Here is a 19659-nt window from a genome sequence, read left to right on the forward strand (position 1 = left end):
GAGAGGTGACTCTGTTGTTCTCATGGGAAAAAACACTATGATGAATGCTGAAAACTCCATAACTTTTGCTCAACACTTGTCACTTTGTAGCTTGATTTTTCTCTTAAATCTTGCTCAATCTTGTTCGATTTTCGTATCTATTTTTTTTGCACGTACACGTATCTGTGTATATGTAGTCCCCCAAGTGTTTGAGCGGTGAAGTATGAAGCCTCGAGCACTTGTTTGTTTCTCTCAATTTGGTCCTTTTCCTGAAAACAGAAAAACATACGGGACTCGGAGGTGCGATTAAAGATGAAGACTGCCTAACCCGTGTGTATTTCCATCAGATTAATTGTAACCCTAGGCTTGTAATTTTAGAATATTCCATTTTGTCGTGCAGGTCGTGACTCATTATTTGGAATAGGTAAGGGTTTCTGCCTAGCATCTAAAATCGTTAGTAAAATTTTAACAATTCAAAGAAAAATTGTAACATAGCGAAACCTGACCGTGAGTACTTTCTCAAAAGTAGTATCTCTTTAGGTGGACAACATTCCAATGTGAGGGTAGAATCTTGCCATCCATTATCTCCAACTCGTATTCTCCTTTTCCTGCAATGTCACGAACTCTGTAGGGTCCTTCCCATGTTGGACTTAGCTTTCCTGAATTAGCAGCTTTTGTAGATTGGAACACCTTTTTAAGCATGAAGTCCCCAATTTTAAAGAATCTGAGGCGTGCTTTCCTGTTATAATACCGTTCAATTACTTGCTTTTATGCTGCCATCCTTATTAATGCAGCTTCTCTTCTTCCTTCGAGCAAATCAAGGTTCACCTGTATCTCTTCATCATTTGATTCCTCCGTTGCTTGAACGTACCGTGTGCTTGGTTCTCCTATTTCAACTGGAATTAAGGCCTCCGCACCATAAACCATTGAAAATGGTGTTTCTCCCCTGCTTGTTTTTGTCGTTGTACGATAAGCCCATAATACTCCAGGTAATACCTCAGGCCAATTACCTTTTGAATCCTGTAACCTTTTCTTCAAGTTGTTGATAATGACCTTGTTTGTGGATTCCGCTTGTCCATTACCCACTGGATGGTATGGTGTAGATGTTATCCTTTTAATTTGCCAACTTTGAAAAAATTCTGTGATTTGAGCTCCTATGAATTGCGGACCATTATCACACACGATTTCCTTTGGTACTCCAAAGCGGCATATTATATTCTTTCAAATGAAGTTTTTAACTTCTTTCTCTCATACCTGTTTAAATGCTCCTGCTTCTACCCGTTTAGTGAAATAATCAGTAAGTACAAGTAGAAACTTCACCTGACCTTTTGCTTGTGGTAATGGACCTACGATATCCATTCCCCATTTCATGAAGGGCCATGGAGCTATGACAGGATGCAGTAGCTCAGCTAGTCTATGCATATTATTGCCGTATCTTTAACATTTATCACACTTGGACACGAAACTATTTGCTTCTTCTTCCATTTTAGGCCAATAATACCCTGCTCGAATCAGCATTTTTACCAGCGACCTTCCTCCTGCGTGATTTCCACAATGTCCTTCATGTACTTCCCTCATCACATATTCTGTTTGGGAAGGTCCGAGACACCTTGCTAATGGTCCACCGAACATCTTTCGATAAAGATTTCCTTGATGTAAACAATAACGAGCAGCTTTTTTGCGAAGTGCATAAGCTTTTCTTTTGTCAGCAGGCACGGTTCCGCGCTGTAAAAAACAATAATTTCGTTTCTCCAATCCCATGTTAAATGATTAAAATTTACCTCGTTCTTATCAGGTTCGAGAACAGAATGAAATAAATGTACGACTGAAGCATTTGCGTCGTTTGCTACATCTGCTGCAGATGCGAGATTAGCTAAAGCATCTGCCTCCACATTCTCATCTCTTGGGATCAACATTACCTTCCAAGTTTGGAATTGCTTTATTAGTTCCCGTACCTTTTCGAGATATTCTTGCATTTGTGTCTTCCTGGCTGTATAAGTCCCCAACATTTGATTGACCACGAGTTGAGAATCACTCTTGATTATAATCTGTGTTATGCCGAGTTCTCGTGCCAATTCTAGACCTGCAATTACAGCCTCATACTCTGCTTCATTGTTAGTTATAAAATGACATTTTATAGCCTGTCTAATAGTCTCACCCGTAGGTGGTATGAGAACTATCCCTAGGCCTGCTCCTTTTACATTAGACGAACCATCAGTGAATAAAATCCAAGTCCCCGGGTTTGCACCATTAAAAACTTGTAATTCTTTTTCTGTTTCTAACTGCATCCCCTGGCTAAAATCAGCTACGAAATCGGCTAATACTTGAGATTTTATAGCAGTCCTAGGTTGATAAATGATTTCGTATTCACTTAATTCTATAGCCCATTTTACTAACCTCCCTAACAATTCATGTTTATGCAAAATGCTTCGTAATGGAAAAACAGTAACTACAACAATGGGATGACATTGAAAATAAGGTCTTAATTTTCTAGATGCCATGATCAAAGCTAATGCTAATTTTTCTAGTTGTGGATATCGTGTTTCAGCATCTAGTAAAGACTTGCTTACATAATAGATAGGAGATTGTTTACCTTGGTCCTCACGGACTAAAACAGCACTTACCGCAACTTCTGACACGGCCAAATAGATGAGTAACTTTTCTCCTTCTTTTGGTTTTGCCAATAGTGGTGGATTTGACAAGTAAGCTTTTAAATTTCTAAGGGCTTTTTGGCAATCTTCGTTCCATTCAAAATGATCTTGCTTTTTGAGTGCGGAGAAAAATTTAAAATATTTTTCTGAAGATTTGGGAATAAATCTCCCCAAGGCTGCAATTCTTCCCGTTAGCCTTTGGACTTCTTTTTTACTCGTAAGGATATCAGGGATCTCCTCTATTGCTTTGATCTGAGAAGGATTTACCTCAATACCACGGTTAGAAACGAGAAAACCCAAAAATTTGCCTGAGGCAACCCCAAATGCACATTTTTCTAGATTGAGTTTCATATTAAATTTTCGTAAAATTTCAAATGTAACAAATAAATGGGAAATATGATCATGAGAATGCTTGGTTTTGACGAGCATATCATCTATATATACCTCCATGGTTTTTCCTAAATGTTCTTGGAACATTTTGGTGACCAACCTTTGATAGGTTGCTCCAGCATTTTTGAGACCAAAGGGCATTACTTTATAACAGTAAGTCCCCCTGTCTGTGATGAAAGAAGTTTTTTCTTCATCACTGGGGTCCATTTTAATTTGGTTGTACCCCGAATATGCATCTAAAAAACTCAAAAGTTCATGTCCTGCAGTTGTATCAATTAACTGATCTATATGCGGTAAAGGGAAAGAATCTTTTGGGCAAGCTTTGTTAAGATCTGTATAATCCACGCAAACCCGCCACTTACCGTTTTTATTAGGTACAACAATTGTGTTTGCTAACCAATTAGGATACTTTACCTCGCGGATTGACCCAATTTTCAATAGCTTTTGGACCTCATCTTGAATCACCTGATTTTTGAAAGCTCCTTGCTTTCTTTTCTTTTGCTTTACTGGTGTGAAGGATGGGTCTTCATTTAGTTTGTGAGTCATCACATCCGGTGGTATCCCTGTCATATTAGCATGGGACCAAGCAAAACAGTCCACGTTAGCTTTTAAAAATTCAATCAACATACCTCGCATGTCTGAGCTTAGATTGGCTCCAACATAAACCTTCCGTTCAGGTCATTGCTCAAATAATATCACAGCCTCGAGCTCTTTAATTGTTGTTTTGATATTTTCATTCTCTTCAGGTTCTTGAATTGTATCAGGTCTCGAGTCTAAATCTGTCTTTTCTATTCAGTTGAGGTTTGATCCTTGATACCTTCAACTGTTTCCTGTAATTGCTATTTTTCTTTATTTACGGTGCTCGTATCTGTTACAGCGTTGATACTCCTGGCTGTCTGCTGATCCCCACGAATTTGGCAAATTCCCCACGGTGATGGGAATTTAATAACTTGATGTAGAGTTGATGGGACAACATCCATATTAGGGATCCAAGGTCTCCTCATGATCATATTGTAAGTCATTTCCATATCTACTACCTGAAATTTAGTTTCTTTAACAACACCTGCAACAAAAGTTGTTAGAATTACCTCTCCTTTTGTTACCACACTTGAATTGTCGAACCCGGACAAGGTATGCACCTTAGGTATCATTTTGTCTTCAACTTGCATTTCACGTAATACCCTTAATAGTATAATATTTACGGAACTTCCTGGATCAATCAAAACTCGTTTTACATTAGTATCATGTACAAGTAAAGATATTACCAGTGCGTCGTTATGTGGGGTCATTACTCCTTCGGTATCTGCATCATCGAAAGAAATACTTTCGTTTTCTAAAACCTGCCGTAACCGTTTCCCGTGTGTTATCGTTACTTTAGAAACCTTGTTGGAAGCCGTATATGTTACACCGTGAATATCTTATCCCCCACTTATAACATTCACGGTTCTCTTGGGTGAAGGGGCTTTGGTGGCTCTTGCCTATATTTCATATAGGCTTGCTTACCTTTCTCACTAAATAACTCAGTGAGATACCCTTATTTCAATAGATGATCCACTTCACTTTGTAAGAATCTACATTCTGAAGTTTTATGCCCGTGATCATTGTGGAATTCGCACCAATGGTCTGGATTGCGCCTATTTGGATTTGACCGCATCTCTTTTGGCCATCGTACCTTATCTCCCATGCTCCTCAAAACAGCTACGAGCTCGGAGGTAGTGACATTAAAGTTATATCCACCGAACCTTGCCTTTAAACTTCTGTCATCATCTCGTGACTCTTGTCTGTTTCGATCATTTCTGAACCTTGATGAAGAACCAGATTCCCTGTTCGTCGATTTTTGATCATATCGTTGACTATCCTGCTTTGACCGTGAGTCTTTCCCTGAAGGTCCCATATATGGATCGTACCTGTTTTTACCTGATCTTTTTTCTGTTTCTGATCTCCTGGATTTGCTCCTTTCTTCATGATGAAACTGAGGTATGGTATCTTCCTCAATTCACAACTTTGTACTATACCTGTTATAAACGTCATTCCACGTGGTTGCAGGGAACTCTCGAAGGCTTTCTTTAAGTCTTCTCGTGGCTTCTGAACTTTTTTCATTTAAGTTGCTTGCAAAAGCTATTGCAGCCCAGTTATCAGGTACACGAGGCAAAGTCATCCTCTCACGTTGGAATCTATCAACAAAATCTCTAAGCAACTCTAAGTCCCCTTGTTTAATTTTGAAAATGTCTTCCATTCTTTTTTCAACCTTTTGAGCTACTGAGTGTGCTTTAATAAAAGAATCTGCAAGCTCAGCAAAAGAGTTTATAGAATTTTCAGGTAAAAGAGAATACTAGGTTAATGCACCCTTGGTGAGTGTTTCTCCAAATTTTTTGACCAACACTGATTCGATTTCTTGCTTGGTCAAGTCGTTGCCTTTTACACCTGTAGTAAATGCAGTTACGTGATCACGTGGGTCTGTTGTGCCATCATATTTTGAGATGTCAGGCATTTTGAACTTTTTAGGGATTGGAAGGGGAGCAGCACTTGGTTTCCAAGGTTGTTGTGAGTATTTATCCACATCCACTCCTTTGATTACAGGGGGAACTCCAGGGATTTGCTCGATGCGCTCATTCTGTTCCTTAAGCTGTTTCTGCAAAGTTAGTACTAAATTTTGCAAATGAGAATTATTTGAATTACCTGGTTCTCCTTCCTGTGGTTCACTGGGGGTTCCTCCATTTCCAGAATTAACAAGGCCAGAACAAGGATTCTCCAATGTATTATTATTAGGCGTAGGTATAGGTGATGCAACAGGTAATCGACTAACTAGAGCCTGAAGAGCTTTGCTAACCCGTGCATCAATTACTTTTGTAAAGTTTCATCTGCCCCTTCAAAATATTCAGATTGCTCTTGTTGATCAGCACGAGATTCAGGAGCAGGAGTGCCTTCACGAGATTGACGTGGTGAAGTTTGAGGGGAGGGAACCACGTCAATGTTATGTAAATCTCCTTGATTTTGATGGATTTGATTTTCATGGTTTCCCAAGGTGTTTTCACTGTTATTGTTGTTGTTGTTATTGTTGTTTGACATGATGATAACAACGGATAGAATGTAGCTTAAAAGAAAAGATTATCAGATTCCCGGTAACAGAACCAATTTGTTTAACCAAAAATCTGAGTCTTTGGTCAAAGCTAGAAATAAAGAGAAATTCGGGTTACTGATAATCTGGAGACGAAAACAATAGAAGACTTCTGAGAATAATAAAGTAAGTAGTTTTGTATTTCAGTATAATCTCAATAATATTTCGTGTGTCTACAGATGTTGAGTCCTTCTCCTTTTATAGTTGATTCTAGGAGAAGATGTAATGCCTTTGTCTTAATGCGGCAATTATGAGCAATAAATGACATTAAAAGAAACGTTACACAATCATTTCTATTTAATTCAAATTCTCTAACGTATTTGATATTTAATGCTGTATTTAGACTCTTTTACGTCATCAGATTCATATCTTCAACTTCTTCCGATCTTCGGTCTTTAAATGACTCGAATAGGTACGAGACTCGTGTCATTTGAGTAACGGTCCACACCTATGTTGCTTTCTTCTCCCCATATCTGTTGTCGCCCGTGCCTCTTGGCTATTTATTGCGTTTTGACCTTTTGACCAGTCCACGTGTCATGACACGTCATCTTCAATATTCAGACTCAGTTTTTTCCCAATACAATATATAGTTATGGAATCTTTTCTATATACTTTGTTTGATGCTCTTTCATACTACGTCCGCCTTTGTCGTCCTCTGAACGTTGTTTTTTTTTACTTGATGGGTACTGCGAGTACGGAATTCGGAATAAATTATGTCGTCCTTTGCTACCTCACGGCTTGGACGGGATGTCGGTTGGATCAACCGTAGCGATCAGATTTTGACCAATACAACCTCTAGCGTCACCACGCAAAACAGTGGAAACAAAGTGAAAGACGAGTAAAATAAATGTGCCAAAATACATTAATTAATTATCAGGTTGGAAATTAAGTAAGTACGTCAAATTAAGTAGGCAGCCTATTGGCTAGCTAGAGCCATATATAATACTAACACATTTTCTTCTTTAATAATTGTGGACCATGTTTCATCAAATCTTAGTTTGTAGTTGTAGAGATAGACGATAAGAAAGCCGAACGGAGCTACGCCATTAATTCGAGTTTTATTCTCAGATCAATAAAATGTGGCGATGGACGCCAATGTCGAATCTATGCATGTAGCGCGCAAAAGCTAGCAAAAAGCCTCTCAGCGGCTGACTCAGAATTTTTAAGTCATTAAATAAATGCTCAATTACTTTTAATATAAAAATTGCTACTAACATGAGGTGGTTAATTAGTTACTAATATATTTGTATTACTAATTTTCTATGTGAGTAATAGTATTTGGTTCTAAAATAAGCTCAAGCGCCCATAATCCATAATGTAGCCATTGATTCTCAGAACCGTTCCTCATAAAAGCTCCATGAATTTAATGGTGATAAATACAAATATTAAATTCATTAAACTTAAAGTTTTGTGTGATCAAGAGGTCATGAGTTCAAGCTGTGAAAACAACCTCTTGCAGAAATGCAGAATAAGACTGTGTACAACAAACTATTGTGGTCTGACCTTTCCCGAACCCTGCGCATAGCGAAAATCTAATGCATCAGACTATCCTTTTTATTAAACTTAAATAAATTTCGAACAAAATTAGACCGAATATAGTAAACTTTAGAATTCAAATCGTACTATCTGTTTCTAAATGGAGTATTTAAAACAAAATAGAAGGTGCAGTACCAAACTAGCAACACAAGGAAGCATGCTTGACTTGACTAGCTAATTTCTTCTTGAAATTGACATGACATGCATTGGTGCACGCCATCGCAAAATTCAAAGCTCCATTTTATTGCGACTTTGTTGAGGTCAATGAAAGAAAAATAATCTTATTCTTTAATTAAAAAATTGATCTTTTTATCTTTATGTCACATTCTAAGGAAAATTAGTACTTCTTAGCCAATAGCATTAATCATAAAAATTATATTGCTAAGTTACTATTTATCTCTCCTCAAAATATTTTATATTTAGTGATGCAAAAATATATATTAAAAAATTATTAACTTTTTTATTTTATTTTTTAAGGTGCACTTATTTGTATCAAATTAGTGTTGAGTCCCAAATCGAGTGTGAGTTAACAAGTGAATCTCCTTCTATAATCTCACCTCATGAGCTAACTTTTGGGATTGAGTTAGGTTTAGGACTGCTTATCGGACGGATTGAGCGGTTATTTACTCTTAACGGTTTGACTTATCAGTTATCAACTTTTAAATGTATTAATCCGCTAGCCATCCGATAAGATATCGGGCGGATTGGTATCGGTTTAGCTCTTATCGGGCGATTTATCAGCCTAATTCAATCTATATTGCGTGCATTACAGAGGGCGTACTATCACAACAAATATACAAAGTGGCAAGGTTTACACGTTCCACAAGTAGTTGAATTGTGTGAAGACATACGCTCTCTTCTAGTAGTTCCAAGTTAGCATGATGGTCAACTAATTAAATGAGTCTCTTTCCTCTTTCACACGATGAATTTGAACTCATTACATGTTGAGAAATTTGAACCAAGATTGTTGATTACTATTATCGTTTTATGATCCACTTTAACGACAATATTTATTTTCTATCAGAAGGTAAAATTACCATGTTAATAACCGATTTCACTTTTAATTTGGAGGTGATGCTGCCTTTTCTTCCTGCTACTATTATGTATATCTGCTTGTGAATGAAAATGCACCAGATTACCGATGACACGTATTTGATGATGGTAAGTTAAGCGAAACTTAAGGTCAATGGTAACGCTTGGCCGATTATGATACTGGTGGCATTTGGATTGGATGTGAAACATAGAGATATGCTATCACCGGTGGCGTTTGGATTGGATTTATATATATATTCTTAACTGGTTAACGGATTATCCATTAAGAAAATTGAATAATTCGCCTACTAATGAGAGCCAGGCAAGCCAATCCTTAACTGCTTACATCATTATCAAATTACTTCTTTTAACATTTAACAGTGATAGCATGAAAACAGCGAAATTAAATAATTAAGCGAAAGACTTAAATTAAAGAAACTGAACATAAATGCGGAAATCAACATAAGCCTCTACCCAAGAACTGGTGTCACATTACTCACGAACTACTAAGAGTACTAAATACAACCGTTTGAAAGAAAATATAAACTGTTTGTCTCGAATACATGAGATAACAGACTGAAACAAAAGATAGAGGAGACACCGGGCATGCGGACGCCTGCAATGCTACCTCGGTGTGTCACTGGACTGAAGGCTGGCTCCCAAGCTACTGTTGACTTCCTTTCAAATCATTCACCACCCCAACACATAAGCAAATATCCTACCATCAAGTCAATACTGTGTGATAACTAATCGTGAGTGTCACACCTCCTTTTTCCGCACCCGAAGGGCGCAGGGGAGTTTTTTCCAATTAAAGGACAATCGAAACGGGATTGGTTTATTTATTTCAGAGTCGCCACTTGGGAGATTCAGGGTGTCCCAAGTCACCAATTTTAATCCCGAATCGAGGAAAATAATGACTCTATATTATAGTCTGCGTACCAGAAATCCGGATAAGGAATTCTGTTAACCCGGGAGAAGGTGTTAGGCATTCCCGAGTTCCGTGGTTCTAGCACGGTCGCTCAACTGTTATATTTGGCTTGATTATCTAATTTTAAATACAATTATGAACCAATGTGCAAATTTTATCTTTTACCGCTTTATTATTATTATTTTTTAGGAATGTGAACATCGCTTAAAACATATCTTTGGACTGTGTCACATGAAATGCACCCACAATCCGGAACGCATTTTATTTGATGTTTTGAGATTTGGATTTGGGTCACATGAAATGCACACCCGAGTTTAAGAAAATAGATTATTAAACACGCGCCTAAAGAGACTATCGTGTTATTATTTTGGGAAGGCCGTGAAATTCGCTAAACGGCCCTCCTGAATTCTAAGTAATTTAAAACAAGTATTTACTGAGGGCCCCGCAATTCGTGTTGTTATTCGGCGAGGCTCATCTCATTCTTATTTTTTTGAAAGGAATTTGCAACGTCATGGAAATGCATCTCATACCACGTCACAGTCAATGTACCCGTGATTAAAGACACATTTCGATTTCGTTGAGATTTGGATTTGGGTCACATAAATGTGCACCCGAGTTTAGGGAGTTAACATTATTAAAGGCGCGCCTAAAGCAACTAGCGCATTATTATTTTTGGGGAGGGCCGTGAAATTTGCTAAATGGCCCTTCCCGGAATCTAAGTATTTAATATGTACATTTAGAGGGCCCCGCAGCTTGTGCGTTTTTTTTCGAGGCTCGTCTTATTTTTATTAAAGGCAAGCCTAAAAATAATTAAGATTTTCTACCCATGACGTCATCTGAGGTTAAATGAAAACAACGATTCTAATAAATAATAATATCCATGGTAAATAAAAAAACGATTCAACCAAGATGACTCGCAAACCGTTCATGCATTCTCCCATTCACTTTAAACACACAGTAACTATCCATAAAAATAAACATTTTTTAACAAAACAACAAGATTGCATTGTCGACATTCATCAATATCAAATACTCTCATTTGCCTTGAATCATAACATGCGAAACGAACAAAATGAAACAAGGGACGAAGAACACCAACCTTCGAACCTCGACAATCCTAGAACGACAAACAGTGCTTCCTACGGAACTCGAACCGGACTTCACCGAACAAGGAACAACAACGAAAACCCCGGAACAAACTCGACGAACCGGACCTCGACTCAACTTTTGGACTTTGGACTGGAACTCGACTCAGCTTTTGGGCTTTGGACTGGAACTCGACCTCAACTCGACCTCACTGACGGATTGTTTGGTCGACGACTGTGGAGCTCGCAACGGCAACAATGGCGGATTCAAGGAGGAGGAAGGCGATGGTTATGGTGGTGTTTGGACGGTGTCAAGGAGCTGGTTGTTGCTATATTTTTCCGGCGCGACGCCTGTGTACGTGAAGCTGCAGTTGGAGAGGTCGTTTGGGCAGTTGGCGACGGGGGGTGGTTGGACGACGCAGCAGCGATGGCTGCTGCTTGACGGGTGGTCGATGGGTGCTGCTGGGGTTCGGACGGTGGAAAGGCTGGTCTCAGTAGGTGTTTGGACGTGGGGGGTGGTGGTTATGGCGTTCGTTTGGTGGTTTACTGGAAGTTTGGGTGGTGAAGATGGAGGGTCGACGATGGAGGGTCAGTTACGAGAGGGTTCGACGGGAGGGTCTGTTGGAGCAGGTGGGTTTGGACGTTGGTCGTGGTGCTGGGGTGACAGTGACGGGGAGGGGTCAGCTGGGTAGGTTTTGGAAGTGGTTTTGAGGTGTCAATGGTGGTTTTGGTCGGTGTCGTTTGGGTGTGTTCGTTGGTGGTGTCGGACGGTGGTGATGGGGTGGTGTTTGGTCGACGGAGGGAGCTCACAACGGCAACAATGGTGGTGGCGGGTGCGTGGGGGTGCTGGCGTCGTTGGTTTTTCTCTTTTTTTTCAGTAGGTTTCCTTTCTTTCTTCGTTTTTAAGAAGAAAGAGGAACAATAGTTTCTTCTTTTTAAATTTTCCAAGTCCTCCTCTATGCTTTGCCTTTGTCCGTGTTTTGTAGTGTTTTGACCAGAAAAAAATGAGCCCCACGCGTGGTGGGGTTCAAGGCATATGTCCCCCACGCGTGGTGGGGTTCCCCACGTGTCCTGGACACGGTTTATTATGGGCTAGGTCCGAAAATTAGGCCTAAAACCGGGTAGTTTGAACCCGAATATTATTCTTTTGCCCAGACCCGAGAAATAGGAACACGTTGCTTAACTAGTCCTATGTAAGCAAAATAACTACCAAAATAAGACTAGTATTTAACAAAACTATATCTTTTTTAAATATTTTTAAGGATTTAAAATAGCTACAAAATATTAATAAACTATTTTTGTAAATTTCGTAAATATTAAGGTAAAATATGAAGTAATATTTTTTGTATTTTTCAAAGTAAAAATGACTATAAAATATTAATAAAACTATTTTTTTGTAATTTTCGTTTTTTAATAAAGACAAAATATAAAATAATATTTTTTGTATTAAAACGACTACAAAACATTAATAGAATTATATATATTTTTTGTAATTTTCGAATTTATATAAAGTACCAAAATAAAGTACAATTTTTGTATTTTTCAAAATTATAATGACTGCAAACATTAATAGAACTATATATTTTAGTAATTTTTGAATTTATATAAAGTACCAAAATAAAGTACAATTTTTGTATTTTGTATTTTTTTTTCCACGTTTATGAGGAATGCATAAACTAAAAGTCATATATGTATTTTTGTGATTTTTCTTTTTGCAATGAAATAAAGTGAAAATAGTTAAAATGGCTATATTAGACCCAATTTCACATATTCACGCTAAAAATGTGAAAAATCTCAGGGAGGGTCAAAAATCACGTGCTTACAACGAGGCTAAGGCGAGGTAGTGTAACTTAACCTGCAACATTATATATAATAAAGCAATAAAACAATTCTACACCAACAACAAAGATAAACTGTAACATTAAATAAAATAGCTCAGTCGCCTATTCCAGGCCTCAACTGTAACCAACATCTCACACAAATCTCTAAATTTCCAATCTTCACATTAAAATAACAATATGTGTAGAGTATGAGAAACAGTACAGTAAAACAATAATTTTTTTTCCAAATCTTGTATTAATAATCAGTAAAACATAAATGTCCTCCCTTATCACTGTTTTGTTGCGGCGTGCAACCCGATCCCACCTGTCGCACCTCCTTTTTCCGCCCCCGCGAGGGTACAAGGAGTTTTTTCCAATTAAAGGACAATCGAAACGGGATTTGTTTATTTATTTCAGAGTCGCCACTTGGGAGATTTAGGGTGTCCCAAGTCACCAATTTTAATCCCGAATCGAGGAAACGAATGACTCTGTATTACAGTCTGCGAACCAGAAATCCGGATAAGGAATTCTGTTAACCCGAGAGAAGGTGTTAGGCATTCCCGAGTTCCGTGGTTCTAGCACGGTCGCTCAATTGTCATATTCGACTTATTTATCTGATTTTATACAATTATGAGCTCATGTGCAAGTTTAAATTCTTTACCGCTTTTATTATTATATTTCAAAAGAATGTGAACATCGTTTTAAACATGTCTTTGGATTGCGTCACATGAAATGCACCCGCAATCCGGAACACATTTTTTATTCAATGTTTTGGGATTTGGATTTGGGTCGCATGAAATGCACACCCGAGTTTAAGAAGGTAAGATTATTAAAATGCGCGCCTAAAGCGATTAGCGTATTATTATTTCTGGGTAAGGCCGTGGAATTTTACTAAACGGCTCATCCCGAAGTCTAAGTAATTTTAATTAAACATTTATTGAGGGCCCCGCAATTTGTGCGTTTTATTAGGCGAGGCTCATCTCATTTATTTTTAAAAGGATAATCCTAAAGTGCCTACATTTTTTCTATTAAAATTGTCTCTACAAAATGAAAGAGAAAATGTCTTAATTTATTTACATGCTTGAGTTGTTATAGTTGGGTTTCGAATATGATTCATAAATTCTGAAAATGATGCAAGTAGGGCAGTCCGTTGCCAATGCGGGCCCAGGCCCAACGTGTATGGCATAAAACTAGACTTGGGCCGTCTTATTCACATGTTACTACCTAGTTACATTATACTAGGCATGTTCTCAGTTTGTCAAATTAAAAAACAAACTTAGCAATCTAATTTTAATCCTAAACCATTTACATGCTGAAATTAACCAATATTATTTAACTAAACAATATACCTACAAGTTCCGAAATGGTCTATTCGTTTGATTTAATCTCTGGACGGAGTTACTACACCATTTATTTATTTTTAAGCAATATATATAGATAGTTCATCCGTTAAGCTATCGTCAGATGTTCCACTATATATATTAAATAGCTACATTATTCTAATTTTTGTAAGCTAAATAATTTATATATACAAATAAAATTCAGAATATAATTAAAATAAATTTAGAACTTCAACTCTTCATTTTCGTATTCATGCTTCCTGTTTCAGTTTACAATAATCAGCGTGTCAGTTGTGTACCTGATATTGGAAGCAAAAGAAAAGGGAGATCAGCAGAAATTCAGTAGCATACAACAACAGCAACCCCAGCAACCAGTAACAACCAGCAACGAGAAACTTAGTGACAAATTTTAAAATCAAGACAAAAATCCAGAAACACCAACAACAATCAACGGACAGAAACAAAGGGAATCTTTTCAGATTTTGAAAGACTAGTTAGTGTTTAACCCTTAATTTCTGAATCCGTATATCAGAATATTTGGATTGTATATCAGGTGTATACTATTCTTCTTTTGAATTTTCAGAATGTTTTTCTTTTTATTTTCTGAAGTCTTAGTATTTTTTCGGAATTTCCTCTCTCTTAAAATTTTCTTCTGTATTTTGTTTCTGTCTAAAATCTGATCAAGTTCCTTCATTTATATCCTTTATTTATCTCTCATCCCAAACCCTTTAATCAATTAATAAAACAACCACTTTCTTCTACCAAACCTACTATCTTCCCACTCATCCCCCTTTTAATCACACTACCTAATGTTTTGTCCCCCACTACATTAAACAAATATATCAACCCCACCCCATTACATCTTGTCCCCCATGCTTAACATAAAAAATTACATTATTCCCCCAGTAATTTATGTCTTGTCCCCCATTATATTAAACAATTGTTCAAATGTTTAATTCCAAAAATACCCCTCCGACCTTACTGAAATTACCAATTTACCCTGAAAATATTGTAATTTACCAATCTACCCCGTCAGCTATAACAAGTTCAACTAATCAATTCTAACCAAAATATAGCATCTATAACCAATTCCTAATCAGATTTTAGGAACAACTCAAACTAAATGATGAACAACAAAGAAACCACTGGAATTATTTTGATTGAACAATATTTTTTAACAACAAACCTATTTTCAGATTCAACACAATAACAAACAAATATATTCAAATCATTGAGCTCAAATTCAACTTAAACTTAAACAAAATAAATGAACAGATTCAAATTACTAAACTCAAATAATCAATTGATCTTCAAATTAAATCCAACAATGTTACAACAAAGATGTATGATTCAAACTAAATCAAAAATTTACAAACCAACACATAAACTCACATTAAATTAAAACGAACTTCAAACAAACAATTAACACGAATTAAATCTAAATTAAACAAACAAAAATGGACGATTTAAGTGATTAAACTAACATATTTCTATATTATAACTAAATTCTTTTAATCAAATAAAAATAAACCGAAGAAGAAATAATTGATTGAATTTCAACTTGAATCTAACCACATTAAAATTAAACTAACAATTTCTTTTTGAATCTAACAACATTAAAATTAAACTAGCAATTTTCTTTTTGAATCTAACAACATTAAAATTAAACTAACAATTTCTTTTACAAAAATAAATAAAAACACATGAAACAAACTGAAAAAACAATTAATTCAATCAACAAAATACGTGAACAAACACATGAATTAATTCAACAAAACATATGAACAAACTAGAAAGTTAATTCAGCGATATACATGAACAAAACAAGAATCGAACATTTACCGATTTTAAATCCGAAAATATCAAAACAAAATACGGAAAACATGAAACTCGAACCTACTAACCAGATCGAAGCGACGATGAACTTGAATGAAAACAAATCTGTCCGGAAATGATTATCGCACCAAAATCACTCGAATTTGCCCGGAAACTTAAACAATGGACGAAGCTTCGCTGGAGGGGTGTTTGGCGACGACGAGAGCTGAAGCAACAGTAGCATGCTGCTGCCACGCTGCTGAAACAGTAGCAGCACAGGAGCAGCAGCTTATTGAGAAGAAGATTGCAGCAGCAGCATCACTGCTGGAGCAGCCATGGCTGCTCGTCGTAGCTGGACGCGGCGGGAAGCAGTTGTGGTGGTTTGGGCATGACGACGATGGTCGTTTGGAGTTGGGTGTTCATGGTGCGACGAAGAAGATGAAGCAGTGGGGTGCTGCTGCAATAGGCGGACATGGCTGGTCGTTTATGGTGGTCGACGAAGAAGATGAAGCAGCGGGGAAGCCATGGATGACGCAGCAGCAAGGTCGTTTGGGACGACGGCGAAGAAGAAGCAGCAGCCATGAACGGCTGCTGCGTGCACTGTGTGTGTGAGTTGCTGTGTGTGTGTTGCTGTGGGGGTGTGTGCGTGCGTGGAGATGGTGAAGAGGGTAGCCATTGATGGCTTTCTTGGAGCTTGAGGAAGAAGAAGGAAAGAGAGGAGGGGGGGCAGATGGGTAGTGTTTTAGGTTTTGGTTTTTAGGGTTTTTTAGTTTTTTTTTTGTGAAAATGTAAGATAGGGGGTGTTGGGTCTTTGGGTTATGGAGCGGACCGGGTCGACCCGTGTCGAGATGGACCGGGTCATGGGGAAGGTTGGGTATTTTTTGGGTCTGTGGCTTGAATTTGAAGAAGAGGCCCAATTCCGATTTTCTTCATATTTTTTGCTCTATTTTCTTCTACTTTCTAATTAATAAAACTAAAATTCTAAATTAAGTTATAAACTAAATTAACTTATCAAGAAATACTAATTAATTCCAAATAAATATTATCGCATATTTAAATAGCAATTAACGATAAAATCGCAAAATTATACGTTAAATGCTAAAATGCAACGTACATTATTTTTTTTTTATAATTTTCTCATTTTTAAAACAAACTTAAATAAGTACTAAACGAATATGTGACATATTTTATTTTTTTATATTTTTTAAACAAATAAACATGCACAGACAAAAAATACAAATAATTATACAAAAATACCAAAAAAAAATTCAAAAATTGCACACCAAGGAAAAATCGTTTTATTTTGAATTTTTGGGAGTAATTCTTTCATAGGGTAAAAATCACGTGCTTACACCACCTGTCCACCCTTATCTCTATCATTTATTTCACCCATCCACCCTTATCGCTATCATTTATTTCACCTGTCCACTCTTGTCACTATCCCGATCCCACCTGTCCACCCTTATCTCTATCATTTATTTCACCTGTCCACCCTTATCACTATCATTTATTTAATTTATTAAAACTTTCACAATTCAGGCCAAGCCTTTCACAACACTTTTATCTCAACAAATGTAAACAGAAAACCGTACTTCTCATAAACTCATCAATAGTATCTCAAAATGAAACCATCAGGTATATATATATATCGTAAAACAATGTCAACGCACTCACTCTTTATGTACAGTAATAAAACCAAGGAAAACAAAAAAAAATTGTAACAAGGCTTAACAACAAATTAACAAGCCAAGTAATCATAGAAACAACAATGAACATGAAACAATTAAAATATGAAGCAATTATATTGGAAATGGGGAAAGGATCATGTAAGCAGAAAATTTGATGGTGCATAGATACTCGTCACCTCACCTATACACCACACACATGAAATTTCACATAATAATTAAGTTGGAGATTCCTATTCCCTCAAGTCAAGGTTAAACCAAGCACTTACCTCGCTTTGCAATTTCAATCAATTACTCGACCACAACTTTCCCTTTTGAATTTGTCTCCAAAGGCTTCAAATCTATTCACAAATAATTCGAAATACTCAACACGGATCGTAGGAATGAATTGCATAAGAATTTACTAATTTTTCGGATAAAATCGGAAATTCATTTTAATATTCAGTAGTGGGATCCACATTTCGAATCCCGAAAAAACTTACGAAATCTGAACACATTCCGATACGAGTTCAACCATACCAATTTTATCCAATTCCGATAACAACTCGACCCCCAAATCTTCAAATTAAACTAAGAGGGTTTTCAAGATTTTTCCAACTAAAATCACCAATTAAATGCCAAAACTAGTAATAGATTCGGGTAATCTAACAAAAATTAAGTTAAGAACACTTACCCCGTTGTTTTATCTGAAAATATCCCGAAAATCGCCTCTCCCCGAGCTCCAATTTGCTAAAAATGGAAAATGGGACGAGTCCCATTTTCAGAGCTTAAAAATCTGTCCAGAAAATGTCGTGGGCACTGCTCACGCGTTCGGTACTGTTCACGACTGTTCACGGGGTATTGTACACGGTACTGTTCATGGGGTACTGTACACAGTACTGTTCATGGGGTACTGTACACAGTATTGTTCACGGGGTACTGTACACGGTACTGTTTTGCAATTTTCCCTAAGTCCGAAACACTCCTGAGCCCTCGGGGCTCCTAACCAAACACATACACTAACTCAACAACATCCTACGAACTTAACCGTGCGATCAAATCGCCAAAATAACGTCATAGACCATGAATTAAGCTTTAAAATCCAAGAATTCTTTCAAATTTCATAAAACATCAAATTTTCCATTTTGAGTCCGAAACACGTCAAACGACGTCCGTTTTCAACCTAACTTTACAGAAAGTGCTTAAACCATATATAAGACCTATACCGGCGCCGGAACCAAAATACGGGCCCGATATCATCACTTTCTAATCAAATTTCATTTTCATTTTCCTTAAACATTTTCAGAAAATAATTTTACTCAAAAATTCATTTCTCGGGCCTAGGACCTCGGAATTCGATTCCGGGCATACGCCCAAGTCCCATATTTCTGACGGACCTCCCGGGACCGTTAAATCACGGGTCCGGGTCCGTTTATCCAAAATGTTGACCGAAGTAAAATTTATTCATTTTAATATCAAAACTCAGCAAATTTTCACAGAATTTCATATTTGACGTAAGGGAGCTATTCCCATTTTCGGAATCGAAATCTGACCTCGTTATCAAAAATTCACCCTTTGGTCGTTCTTTTCCAAAATCTTATATTTTTCCAGCTTTCGCCAAAATGTGTAGAATTGTCCTACAGACTTTCAAGTCCGAAATCATCATATGAAGCTATTGACATCATCAAATCTCCATTCCGAGATCGTTTGTTCAAAAGTCAAATCTCCGGTCAAACTTAAGAAATCTTTAGCCTTAGATTTCTAGATTCCGTTAAATGGCGATTATTTGAGTTAGGGACCTCCGAATTCGATTTCGGGCATATGACCAAGTCCCAAATCACCATACAAAACTACCGGAATGGTCAAAACTTGAATTCGGATTCGTTTGCTCAAAATGTTGACCGAAGTCAACTCAGTTGAGTTTTAAAGCTCTAATTCATAATTTAATCCATTTTTCATACAAAAACCTTCCAGAAAATTATACGGACTGTGCACGCAAGTCGAGAAATTATTGATACCGCTTTTCAACGTCTTAAAAATACTGAGATGATTATTTAATTTAAAGATGACATTTTGAGTCATCACAATATATATATACTTAACGGATTAACAGATTATCCGTTAAGAAAATTGAATAATCTGCCCCCAAACTGTTAAGTCGTTAATGAAAAAAATTTAATCCGTTCCCCGTCCATTAAACCGATACCAATAAGCCATTAAGCTTCGTTTTCGGTTCGGTTTTCGGTTTCGGTTCGGTTTTGAACACTCCTAGTTAGGCTCAATGTACTCTTTTTTAAACTT

The sequence above is a fragment of the Nicotiana tabacum genome, chromosome 5 (assembly GCF_000715075.1).
Source record: "Nicotiana tabacum cultivar K326 chromosome 5, ASM71507v2, whole genome shotgun sequence".
NCBI lineage: Eukaryota > Viridiplantae > Streptophyta > Magnoliopsida > Solanales > Solanaceae > Nicotiana > Nicotiana tabacum.